The 11,077-nt window shown below is 38.7% G+C and overlaps 3 long non-coding RNA genes across 3 annotated transcripts in view; all 3 read right to left on the minus strand.

The window, feature by feature from the left end:
* Positions 1-26, minus strand: part of LOC126980844 (uncharacterized) — a 925-nt gene extending 899 nt beyond the window's left edge. Inside the window, exon 1 of the long non-coding RNA XR_007733624.1 lies at positions 1-26. This exon is cut by the window's left edge and continues 506 nt beyond it. This is a non-coding gene — a long non-coding RNA (uncharacterized LOC126980844).
* A 3,072-nt stretch (positions 27-3,098) lies between these two features.
* On the minus strand, positions 3,099-3,588 carry LOC126980839 (uncharacterized). The gene is made up of 2 exons (XR_007733622.1): positions 3,284-3,588; positions 3,099-3,212 (listed from the first exon to the last, which is right to left on the minus strand). It is a non-coding gene; the product is annotated as an uncharacterized LOC126980839 (long non-coding RNA).
* Positions 3,589-9,064: 5,476 nt separating this feature from the next.
* Positions 9,065-11,077, minus strand: LOC126980841 (uncharacterized). The gene is made up of 2 exons (XR_007733623.1): positions 9,332-11,077; positions 9,065-9,174 (listed from the first exon to the last, which is right to left on the minus strand). It is a non-coding gene; the product is annotated as an uncharacterized LOC126980841 (long non-coding RNA).

The following is an 11,077-nucleotide window of genomic DNA, read 5'->3' on the forward strand; positions in this document are numbered from 1 at the left end:
TATAAAACAAATAGCAGAAGGGAAAAATACTTGAAAAAATGCGAAAATTAATTGGAAATCGGTAGGAGAAATAAATATGCATAGAAATAATAGAGAAATAAAAGAATGTTACAATAGTACAGATTAAAAGATGCGTAGATAAAACAGGAAAGATGACTTCAAGAATATAAAACAAATGGAAAAATATAAAAAAAATGAAAAAGTAAAAAAAGTAATAGGAAAGCAATAGGGTAAGACTTGAAAATGCAAAATAAAAAGTAATAGGAAATCAATAGGAAAATAAAAATAAAAACATACAAATGAGAAATAGAAGATAAATAGGAAAATAAATAGAATAATCTTAAATAATGCAAAAGGTAATAGGAAAAAAATCAAGAGGAAAAATGGAAAAAAACTTGGAAATGCAGGAAAATAATAGAAATAACGAAGAAATACAATAATTAATAGGAAAAAAAGGAAACATTAAAAAAATAAAGGAAAAACAATAGACACATCGAATGAAAAATGGGGAAAAATGAAAAAAATAAAGGAAAATAATACAAACCTTGAATGAAAAATGGGAAAAAAAAGAAAAAAAAAGGAAGGAAGAATAGAAAGAAACCTTAAAAATACCAAAATTAATAGAAATGAAGTGGAAGAAAAATGACAAACACAAAAAACGGAATAAAAGTTAAAATGATACAAAACTTATGAAGAAAAATATTGGGAAAAGTTGGAAAGGAAAGGAAAATACCTGTCGTTAAAATTGACTAACTCAAAATCTGATAGAAAACTGGAATAAAAGTTAAAATGATACAAAACTTATGAAGAAAAATATTGGGAAAAGTTGGAAAGGAAAGAAAAATACCCGTCGTTAAAATTGACTAACCCAAAAAACTGATAGAAAAATGGAAGAAAAGTTAAAATAATGCAAAACTTAAGAAGAAAAATATTGGGAAAAGCGGGAAAGGAAAGGGAAGGGAAAATACCCGTCGTTATGTTGTCTGTCACGACCCTCTTTTCATTATTGCTCGGAACACCAATTTCATTTTATTTTTTTCTCTTTCCTTTTCCCATAATTCACGCGCCCACCAGATTCCGCTAAGTTAACCTTGAATTGTTTTTGTAATTCGAACTTTATCACCAGAACGTCGACTTATGCCACAGACTTACTGACTGACTGACTGACTGACTGACTGACTGAGAATAAAAACGGACTTACTGACTGACTGACTGACTGACTGACTGACTGAGAAAGAAAATCAGTTGTATAAAAAAACGCACTTACTGACTGACTAATTGATTAACTGACTGACTGACTGAGTGGATAGCTGATTGACTAACTGACTTACTGAATGACTGACTGACATACTGAGAAAGAAAGTCAGCTGTATGAAAAAACGGACTTACTGACTGACTAGTTGATTGACTGACTGACTGAGTGGATAACTGATTGACTAAATGACTGACTTGTTTGATTGACTGACTGGCTGACTGAATGACTGATTGATATACTGAGAAAGAAAGTCAGTTGTGTAAAAAAAAACGGACTTACTGACTGACTAGTTGATTGACTGACTGACTGAGTGGATAACTGATTGACTAACTGACTGACTTGTTTGATTGACTGAATGGCTGACTGAATGGCTGACTGAATGACTGACTGACTGTAGGAAGCCTGTGAAATCAAAGACTGACTGACCGACTAACTGACTGGCTTATTGATCGACTGACTGACTGATTAACTAACTGACTAACTGACTTATTGACCGACTGACTGACTGACTGAGGGAAGAATGTCAGTAACAGTAAAATCAAAAGACTGCCTGACTGACTGACCTCTTAACTGGCTAACTCACTGACTGACTGACTGACTGACTGACTGACTGACTGAAAAACTAACTGACTGACTGGTTTACTCACTTACCTACAATTATTCTGGTCTTCCACTCTACCCAAACCCCACTCACTCACTCACCTACTCACTGAATCCACGCGAATGTTGAAAATCGAAGAGGTGAAACAGTGGTATACTCTCCTCCCTTGCTGGTCACTCGCATTCATTGACCCTCCCTCCCCACCACCCCTAAACCCTTCCCCTGCTGCACCCCCCCTTCCCTTTTGCAGCCCCCATCCTCCCTGCCCTGATACCCTGCCTCTGCGTTCTGCTTCACTTGTATAAATCAACCCTTTGCTTCATTCTTGTCTACTTCTTCTTAATCCAATTCTTTCTCCTGATTTTTTTTTTTTTGCCTAACTTGTTGCACTCCTCTTTTTTGTTTTGCTGTTCTTGTTGTTTATGTTTTATTTTTCTCACTCGTTTCAGATTTATGCCGCAGTTCTATGTCATTCTATGTTTCTTGTTCTTCTTATCCATGCCATCATATCTCTCCTTCATGCTTTCTTTCTCCTCCTTCATTCTCTTCCTTACTCGGTGCAGCCATATCTCATTTCTGCCTTCCGTTCTTCTTCTAACTGTTTCTTCTTTATTTTTTTACTCTTTCCCAATATCTGAAGCCGTATCTCAATCTTATCAACACATCCTTTGACTTCATGCTATTCTGTCCTTCCATCGTGTTCTCTTCCTTTTCATTCTTTCATAACTTGGGGAATGGCTGGGGAATGTAGAGAGGCGTGGGGAGTAGAAGGGAAGTCTTGGGGAGGAAAGGAAGGGAAGGAAAGTATTGGGGAGAAGAATAAGGAGGATCGGGGCGAATTGGGGACTGGGGAAATGGTCCAGCTTCATTCTTGTTTCCCGTTCTCCTTCATGATTTCTTTCCTTAACTCTTTTTATATCTTCTGCAGTTCTACCTCCCTCTTGTGTTCTGTCCATTTTCTGCTTGTAATTCTGTCTCTCGCATGTTTCTTTTTCTTCTCTCTCTTTCTCTCTCTCTCCTAACTTGTTCCATCATACATCACCACATATCCTTCTCCTCATAACCTCAGAGTTCCACCTTCCTCACGTTCCATATCTCAGGTCTCCGTTTGCTTTTACCTCATGGCTGTTTCCTATACCTTCCTCCTGTCAAACTTGCCTCGTCATTCCTTCCTCTGTTTGCCTTTCTTCTGTTCCTGTTTCCTCTACATTCTTTCTGTCTAACCTGCCTTCCTCTGTCTGCCTTTCTCCTATTCCTGTTTTCTCTGTCTTCTTTCTGTCAAACCTGCCTTCTCATTCCTTCCTCTTGTTTGTCTTTCTTATATTCCTGTTTTTTTCTGTCTCCCTCCTGTCAAACCTGCTTCATCATTCCTTCCTCTTGTTTGCCTTTCTCCTATTCCTGTTTTCTCTGTCTTCTTTCTGTCAAACCTGCCTTCTTATTCCTTCCTCTTGTTTGTCTTTCTTATATTCCTGTTTTTTCTGTCTTCCTCCTGTCAAGCCTGCCTCCTCATTCCACTATCTTCTTTCTATCAAACGTACCTCCTCATTCCTTCCTCTGTTTGACTTTTTTTCTATTCCTGTTTTATTTTCTTTCTGTCAAATCTGCCTTCCTCTGTTTGCCTTTCTTCTATTCCTGTTTTCTCTTACTTCTTTCTGTCAAACTTGCTTCCTCCTCATCCCTGCCTCACTCATGGCCTCACTTCTGCCTATCTCTAATCCTGCCCTATTTCTTCAAACCTGTCGATCAGTCAATTACTTTCATGATAACAAGCTTTAAGGGCGCCTACTCTGATGTTTACTTTATTGATTCAAGATGGATAAAAGGAAATGGTTGAGAATAACTAATAAATAAAAATATGAATGGAATGGAAAATAATGAAAAATGTCTTGCTTGAAAACTAGTAGATGGATGGAAATGGAAACTAAAAATAAAAAATACATAATACAAACTTAATACAAACAAAACCTTCGACAAAATAGAAAAAAAAATATATAGACTGACACACTTATTCTCAATTGTTGACTTAGGAGACTCGGAAGGGTGTGCAAAGAAGAGAAGAAAATAGGAGAAAGAATGATGAAATGAAAAAAGGAAGAAGAGAAACGTGAGATAGGAGAGAAAAGAGTTAGAGAAGAAATGCGGAACAGAAGAAAGGGAAAGAAGAGAAACGCGAAATGGGAGAGGAAAAGAAAGAGAAAGAGGGGAAAGAATGAGAAGAAAGGGGGAAAAAAAGCGCGAAATGGGAGAGATAAAGAATAAGAGAAAATATGAAAATGAGAATGAAAAAAAGAAAATGAGAATGAGAAAAAAAAAAGAGGAAAAAGAGAGAATAAGAAGGAGAACAGAAGGAGAGAAAAAGAGTTGGAGAAGAAATGAGAAGGAGAAGAAGGAGGAAGAAGAAGAGAAATGGCAGAGAAAAAGAGTAATAAAAGAAATGAGAATAAGAAGGAGGAAGAAGAGAAATGGCAGAGAAAAAGAATAATAGAAGAAATAAGAATGAGAAAAAGGAGGAAGAAGAGAAATGGTAGAGAAGAGGAGTTAGAAAAGAAATGAGAAGGAAAAGGAGGAAGAAGAGAAAGGGCAGAGATAAAGAATAATAGAAGAAATAAGAATGAGATGATTGAAGAGGAAGAGAAATGAGTTTGCGTGATGAAAGGAAACGAAAAAAAATCCCATAACAATAACGACGATGATAATAAAACACACAAAAAAATATTAATGGCCAGACTTATTCTCGTATCTTTACTTTATAGATCCTTGATAATATGAAAAACAGTTTGGCTTTGAAAATGAAAGAGAAAAAAGTTGCATAATCGTGTCTTGGGTTTAAAATAATGTCGCAGAAATAAAAGTAATAGAAGAATGGTTTTAAATATCGATAAATCAGAGAGAGAGAGAGAGAGAGAGAGAGATGAATACTTTGGCTTTGAATATCGATAAATTAAAAAATAGTGTGACCTTAAACATCGCTAAACTATCTAAAGAGAGATTTAAGAATAGTTTGGCATTTAAATATCAATAAATAGTGGATATTCTGACTAAATATAAATAAATGACGATGATCTGGGAAATAATAAATGAGAAAAATCTGGTTGTAAATATTGATAAAAAAAAGTCGTTTAGCTTTCAAGGTAGAAGAAAGTTGATAAAAAAAAAAGCCAGTCAGTCGATCAGTCAGTCAGTCCGTCAGTCAGTTATTAAGTCAGTCAGTTAATCAGTTAGTCGGTCGGTCGGTTAGTCTTTCAGTCAGTCAGTCAGTCAGTCAGTAATTTAGTCAGTCAGTTAATCAGTCAGTCAGTCAGTCAGTCAGTAACTTAGTCGGTCAATCAGTTCGTCAATCAGTCAGTTAATCAGTCAGTCAGTCAGTCAGTCAGTAATTTAGTCAGTCAGTTAATCAGTTCGTCAGTCAGTCAGTCAGTCATTTAGTCAGTCATTCAGTCAGTCAGTCAGTTAATCAGTTCGTCAGTCAGTCAGTCAGTAATTTAGTCAGTCAGTCTGTCAGTCAGTCACTCAGTCAGTCAGTCAACTAATCATAATAAGAAATAAGCTTACATTTGAATATAGGAGAAAAAGTTAAAAAAAAAAAGATTAATCTAGCTCTGAATATAAGAGAAATAAAAATCCACAATACTTTCTGTCCTCAAACAATATAAAAAAAATAAAGAAAGGAAAAAGAAAACAGAGGCTTATCGGGGGCAATTTCCACCCTGGTGTTTATTATTTATTCAGCTGCCGACCATTATCTTTTTTTTTTCAGTGGCTTACGTGAGACCTGAAGTGCTCGCTGCGACCTTGCTTAATTACACACCTGGGCGCCCGCGTTCACCTGGCTGGCAAGGTGAGGTCACGCCCCCCACCTGTTGTCTGTTAATTAGTCAGTCAGTCGGTCGGTTAGTCAGTCAATCAGTCAGTCATTTAATTTTTCTTTCACTCACACACCTACATACAGTCAGTCAGTCAGTCAGCCAGTCAGTCACTCAGATAGCCAGTCAGTCATCCAGTCAGTCACTCAGATAGCCAATCAGTCAGTCGGTCAATCAGTCAGTCAGTTAGTCAGACAGTTAGACAATCAGTGAGTTACCCAACCAGTGTGTGTGTGTGTGTGTGTGTGTGTGTGTGTGTGTGTGTGTGTGTGTGTGTGTGTGTGTGTGTATGTGTGTGTTGACTTAGGCTCACACGCATGGTGACAGTAGGATAGAGGAGGAGGGAGGAAGAGGAGGAGGAAGGGAAGAAGGAGGAGGAGGAGAAGAAGGAGGAAAGGAAGGAAGGAGGGAGGAAAGGAAAGGTGAAGGAAGATGTGGAATGAAGAAAGTGGTGGGGGAGGGGAAGGTCGATGGAAGGGAAGGGGGAGGGGAGGAGGGTGGAGGGGGTGGAGGAGGGGAAGGAGAGGGGAGGAAGGGAAGGGTTAAATCTTGTGTATAATGTAACTTCCCCTTCTCCCCCCTTCTCCCCCACTTCCGCCCCTTTCTCCCCCCTTCTCCCCCCTTTCCTCCCCCTTTCTCCCCTTCTCCCCCTTCTCCCTCGTCTTCCCTCTTTCCCTCTTCCCCTTTCCCCTCGCCTCTTCCCCACCCTTCTCCCCCTATCCTCTTCTTCCTCTTCTTCTCCCTTCCCCTCGCCTCTTCCCCACCCTCCTCCACGATCCCTTCCTCCTCTCCTCTTACTGTTTTCCTCTTTCATTTCACGTTATTCTTCTTCCTCTTTCTTCTTCTTCTTTCCCTCTTACTCTTTTCCCGTCCTCTTGTACGTTTCCCTTCTTCTTCTTCCTCTTTGTTTTTCTTCTATCCTCTTTTCTTCTCATTATTTATCTCTCCCATTTCATGTCTTCCCTTCCTCCTTTTTCTTCTATTTCCTTCCCTGCTTACTCTTCCTCTCTTCCATATATTGTTTTCTTTTTTTCTTTCTCCTCATTCTCTCTCCTGTTTTCCTCACATTCCTCTTTCTCCCTCTCTCTCTTTCTCTCTCCCCTCCATCCTCCCTTTTTTTCCATCCTTTCCCCTCTCCCTGTTCTTCTTCATTCCTTTCCCTCTCCTCTCCATTCCCTTCTCTTCCTACCTTCTTCACCATCCCCCTTCTCTCGCTTTCCTTCTTCCCCAACGCTCCCTTTCTTTATCTCCCTTTCTTCTCCCTTTCCTTACCTTATTTGCTGTACCTTTAACCCTATAGACTACACTCCCTTAACTTTCCTCCCTTTCCCCAACGGCATTCCTTTGTCCCCTCCCTCTTTCTGCAACCCTTCCCTTTTCCTTCCCTTCAACTTCATTCCCTTTTTTTTCTCTCCCCTCCCTTCTTTTCTATCCCTTCCTCTTTCCTCTGTTTCTTCCTTCTCCAACTTCTTTTCCTTTCCTCTCTATTTTCCCCATTCCCCCCTCTCCCTTTTTTCCTTATACTTTCCCTCTATTCTCCCTTTCCTTTCCATCTTCTCCCTTCTCCCTGTCCTTCTCTCCATTCCTTTCCCTCTCCCCTCCATTCTCTCATTTCCTCCCTTCTTCACCATCATCCTCCTTCTCTCGCTTCCCTTCTTTCACATCCCTTTCCCTTCCATCTCCATCCTTTCCCATCCATCCCTTCCCCTCTCCTCTTACCTCCCTTCTTCACCATTCCCCTCTTTTCCCTCCCTCTTCATCCCTCCATTATACCCTCTCCTCCCTCCTCCCTTCCCTTCCCTTCTAATCCATCCCTTCCCCCTTCCATCCATCCGTCGTCCCTCCCCTCGTCTCCCCTCTCTCCCTCCCTCCCTCCCTCCCTCCCCCTCCTCCTCACCCTATACGTGTTTACGACAAGGCCATTGTGGTTGTTTCTTTGTGTGTGTGTGAGGCAGGAGGTCAGTCATTGTAGGGTTATGGGTCATGTGTTCTGTGGTCATGTGTAGGCTTGTGTTGTTGTTGTTGTTGTTGGTGGTGGTGGTGGTTGTGAATGAAGAATGAAAGAGAACAAGGAAGGAGGAAGAACGAGGAGAAAGGAGAAAAAGAAGAGAAGAGAAGAGAAGAGGAGAGATAGAAAGGAAGGAAAGCAAAGAAAGAAGATGGTGATGATGAAGAATAAAGAAAGAGAACAAGGAAGAAGAGGAGAAAGAACGAGGAAAAAGAGGGAGAAAAAGAAGAGAAGAGGAGAGATAGAAAGGAAGGAAGGAAGAAGAAAGATGAAAAAGAAATGTAGGAAGAAAGGAAAGAAGATGGTGGTGATGGTGATGGTTGTTGTTGTTTTTTGTTGTTGTTGTTGCTGTCTGGGTTGTGTTTGCTTTCTGTTGTTGTTGTTTTTGTTTGTTTGTTTTGTTTGTTGATATTTTTTATTATAGTAATCATCCTCACGTTTTTTGTTTGTTTGTTTGTTTGTTTTCTCTTTTGTTTGTTAGACTAGCTACACAGTTTCTTTTTTTCTTCTTCTTTTTCCTCTTTTTTTCCTCTTCCTCTCTTTTCATGCTTCATCTTTTTCTCTGATTTTTTCTCATACTTATTCTTGTTATTCTTGTTCTTCTTCTTCTTCCTCTTCTCCTTCTCCTATTCACTCTTCGCATTATTCTCCTCCTTCATCTTCTTTTTATTATTTTCATGGTTCTACTCCTCCTTCTTCTTCTTCTTCTTCTTCTTCTTCTTCTTCTTCTATCTATCTATTCTTCAGTTGTGTGTTACTTATTCTCCGCAGCAAGAAAACCCAATATCTCATTTTTTATCTTATTTCACTCTTACGTAACTATAAAAAAAGTAAGCTTGTCCAAATTTGTCCGATAAAAGAAAGAAAAAAAGAAGAAAAATCACTGTGAAGATATTGACGGAATCTTTGAAGACCTTGCCGAATCTTTTCCTTTCTTCTTTTCTTTTTCTTTTCTCTTATTTTCTCTTTTCTTCTTCTTTGTGTTTCTGGTTATCTCGTCCTGTTTCTTTCTTCTTCTTCTTCTTCTTCTTTTTCTTCTTCTTTTTTTTCTTCTTCTTCTTCCCATTGTTTCTATTATTTTTGCTTTCCTTTCATCTCTTTCCTTCTACTTTCTACCTATCTGTCTTTATCTCTGTCTGTCTCGTTGTTTGTGTAATTTCATCTGGGTTTTTTTTCTGTTTTATGTATGTTTATTTTTATTGTTTATTTTTCCACCTGTTTTCTCTCTGTTTCTCGCTTCGTTAATTTTGCTTCATCTTTTTTTCATATTTTCTCTCTCTATCTATCTATCTATCTTTATCTCTGTCTATCTCGTTGTTCGTGTAACCTCATCTGGGGTTTTTTTCTGTTTTATTTCTCTGTTGATTTTTATTATCTGTGTTTCACCTGTTTGTCTTTTCTCTCTGTTTCTCTATCTAATTTTCTATCTTGCATCAGGCTTTTCTTTCTTTCTTCCTTCCTTTCTTTCTCCTTGTCTCCCCTGTCGCTCTCTTTCCGTTGCTTCGTATGTCTTTCTATCTAAATCTCTTTCTCTCACTGTTTCTGTAATGGCATTCTTTCATTCTTTCATTCTTTCTTTCCTTCTTTTCTTCTTTTCTTTCTACCTTTCTTCCTTCCCTCCTTTCTTTCTCCTTGTCTCCCCTTTCATTCTCTTTCGTTGGTTCGTGTGTCTCTCTGTCTATGTCTCCTTCTTTCACTGTTTATCTAATGGCATTCTTTCATTCTTCATTATTTCTTTCTTTCCTTTCTTCCTTCCTTTCTTTATCCTTGTCTCCCCTTTCATTCTCTTTCCGTTGCTTCGTGTGTCTTTCTATCTTAATCTCTTTCTCTCACTGTTTTTGTAATGGCATTCTTTCATTCTTTCATTCTTTCTTTCCTTCTTTTCTTCTTTTCTTTCTACCTTTTTCTCTTCCTTCCCTTCTTTCTCCTTGTCACCCCTTTCATTCTCTTTCGTTGCTTTGTGTGTCTCTCTGTCTATGTCTCCTTCTTTCACTGTTTCTCTAATGGCATTCTTTCATTCTTCATTATTTCATTCTTTCCTTCTTTTCTTTTTTTCTCTCTAGATTTCTTCCTTCCTTCCTTTCTTCCTCCTTGTCTCAACTTTCATTCTCTTTCCGTTGCTTCGTGTGTCTTTCTATCTAAATCTCTTTCTCTCACTGTTTCTGTAATGGTATTCTTTCATTCTTCATTATTTCTTTCTTTCCTTCTTTCCTCTTTTTCTTTCTACCTTTCTTCCTTCCCTCCTTTCTTTCTCCTTGTCTGCCCTGTCATTCTCTTTCGTTGCTTTGTGTGTCTCTCTGTCTATGTCTCCTTCTTTCACTGTTTCTCTAATGGCATTCTTTCATTCTTTCTTTCTTTCCTTTCTTCCTTCCTTTCTTCCTCCTTGTCTCCCCTTTCATTCTCTTTCGTTGCTTTGTGTGTCTCTCTGTCTATGTCTCCTTCTTTCACTGTTTCTCTAATGGCATTCTTTCATTCTTCATTCTTCTTTCTTTCCTTTCTTCCGTCCTTTCTTCCTCCTTGTCTCCCCTTTCATTCTCTTTCGTTGCTTCGTGTGTCTCTCTGTACATGTCTCCTTCTTTCACTGTTTCTCTAATGGCATTCTTTCATTCTTCATTCTTCTTTCTTTCCTTTCTTCCTTCCTTTCTTCCTCCTTGTCTCCCCTTTCATTCTCTTTCCGTTGCTTTGTGTGTCTTTCTATCTAAATCTCTTTCTCTCACTGTTTCTGTAATGGCATTCTTTCATTCTTCATTCTTTCTTTCCTTCTTTTCTTTTTTTCTCTCTAGATTTCTTCCTTCCTTCCTTTCTTTCTCCTTGTCTGCCCTGTCATTCTCTTTCCGTTGCTTCGTGTGTCTCTCTCTATATGTCTCCTTCTTTCTCTGTTTCTCTAATGGCATTCTTTCATTCTTTCTTTCTTTCTTTCTTTCCTTTTTTTCACTTATTCTCTTCCCGCCTGTCTTCACTTCGCACTAACGGATTTGGACTCAAGATCAACCGAAGAATAAGTGGACCCAAGCAATTGCATGGTGGAATTGCAATAAAAAAACATGAACGCAGAAAGTAAAAGAAAAAAAAAAGGAAGAGAAGAAAAAGGAATCAGAAAGAAAATATTTTAGAGACGTTTTTTGCTCCTTCATATTTATTTTCTTTTTTTTCTCTTCCTTTTATTCGCTGCTGGATAGTTTTCACGACACCACGTACACACGCACATAGACACGCACACGCACACGCACACACACACACAAACACGCACATGCAGAGAGACACGCACTCTCACACACACACACACACACACACACACACACAGCATGCCATAGTACCCACCTTCACACACACACACACACACACACACA

This window comes from Eriocheir sinensis, chromosome 4 (genome assembly GCF_024679095.1).
Source record: "Eriocheir sinensis breed Jianghai 21 chromosome 4, ASM2467909v1, whole genome shotgun sequence".
Taxonomy (NCBI): domain Eukaryota; kingdom Metazoa; phylum Arthropoda; class Malacostraca; order Decapoda; family Varunidae; genus Eriocheir; species Eriocheir sinensis.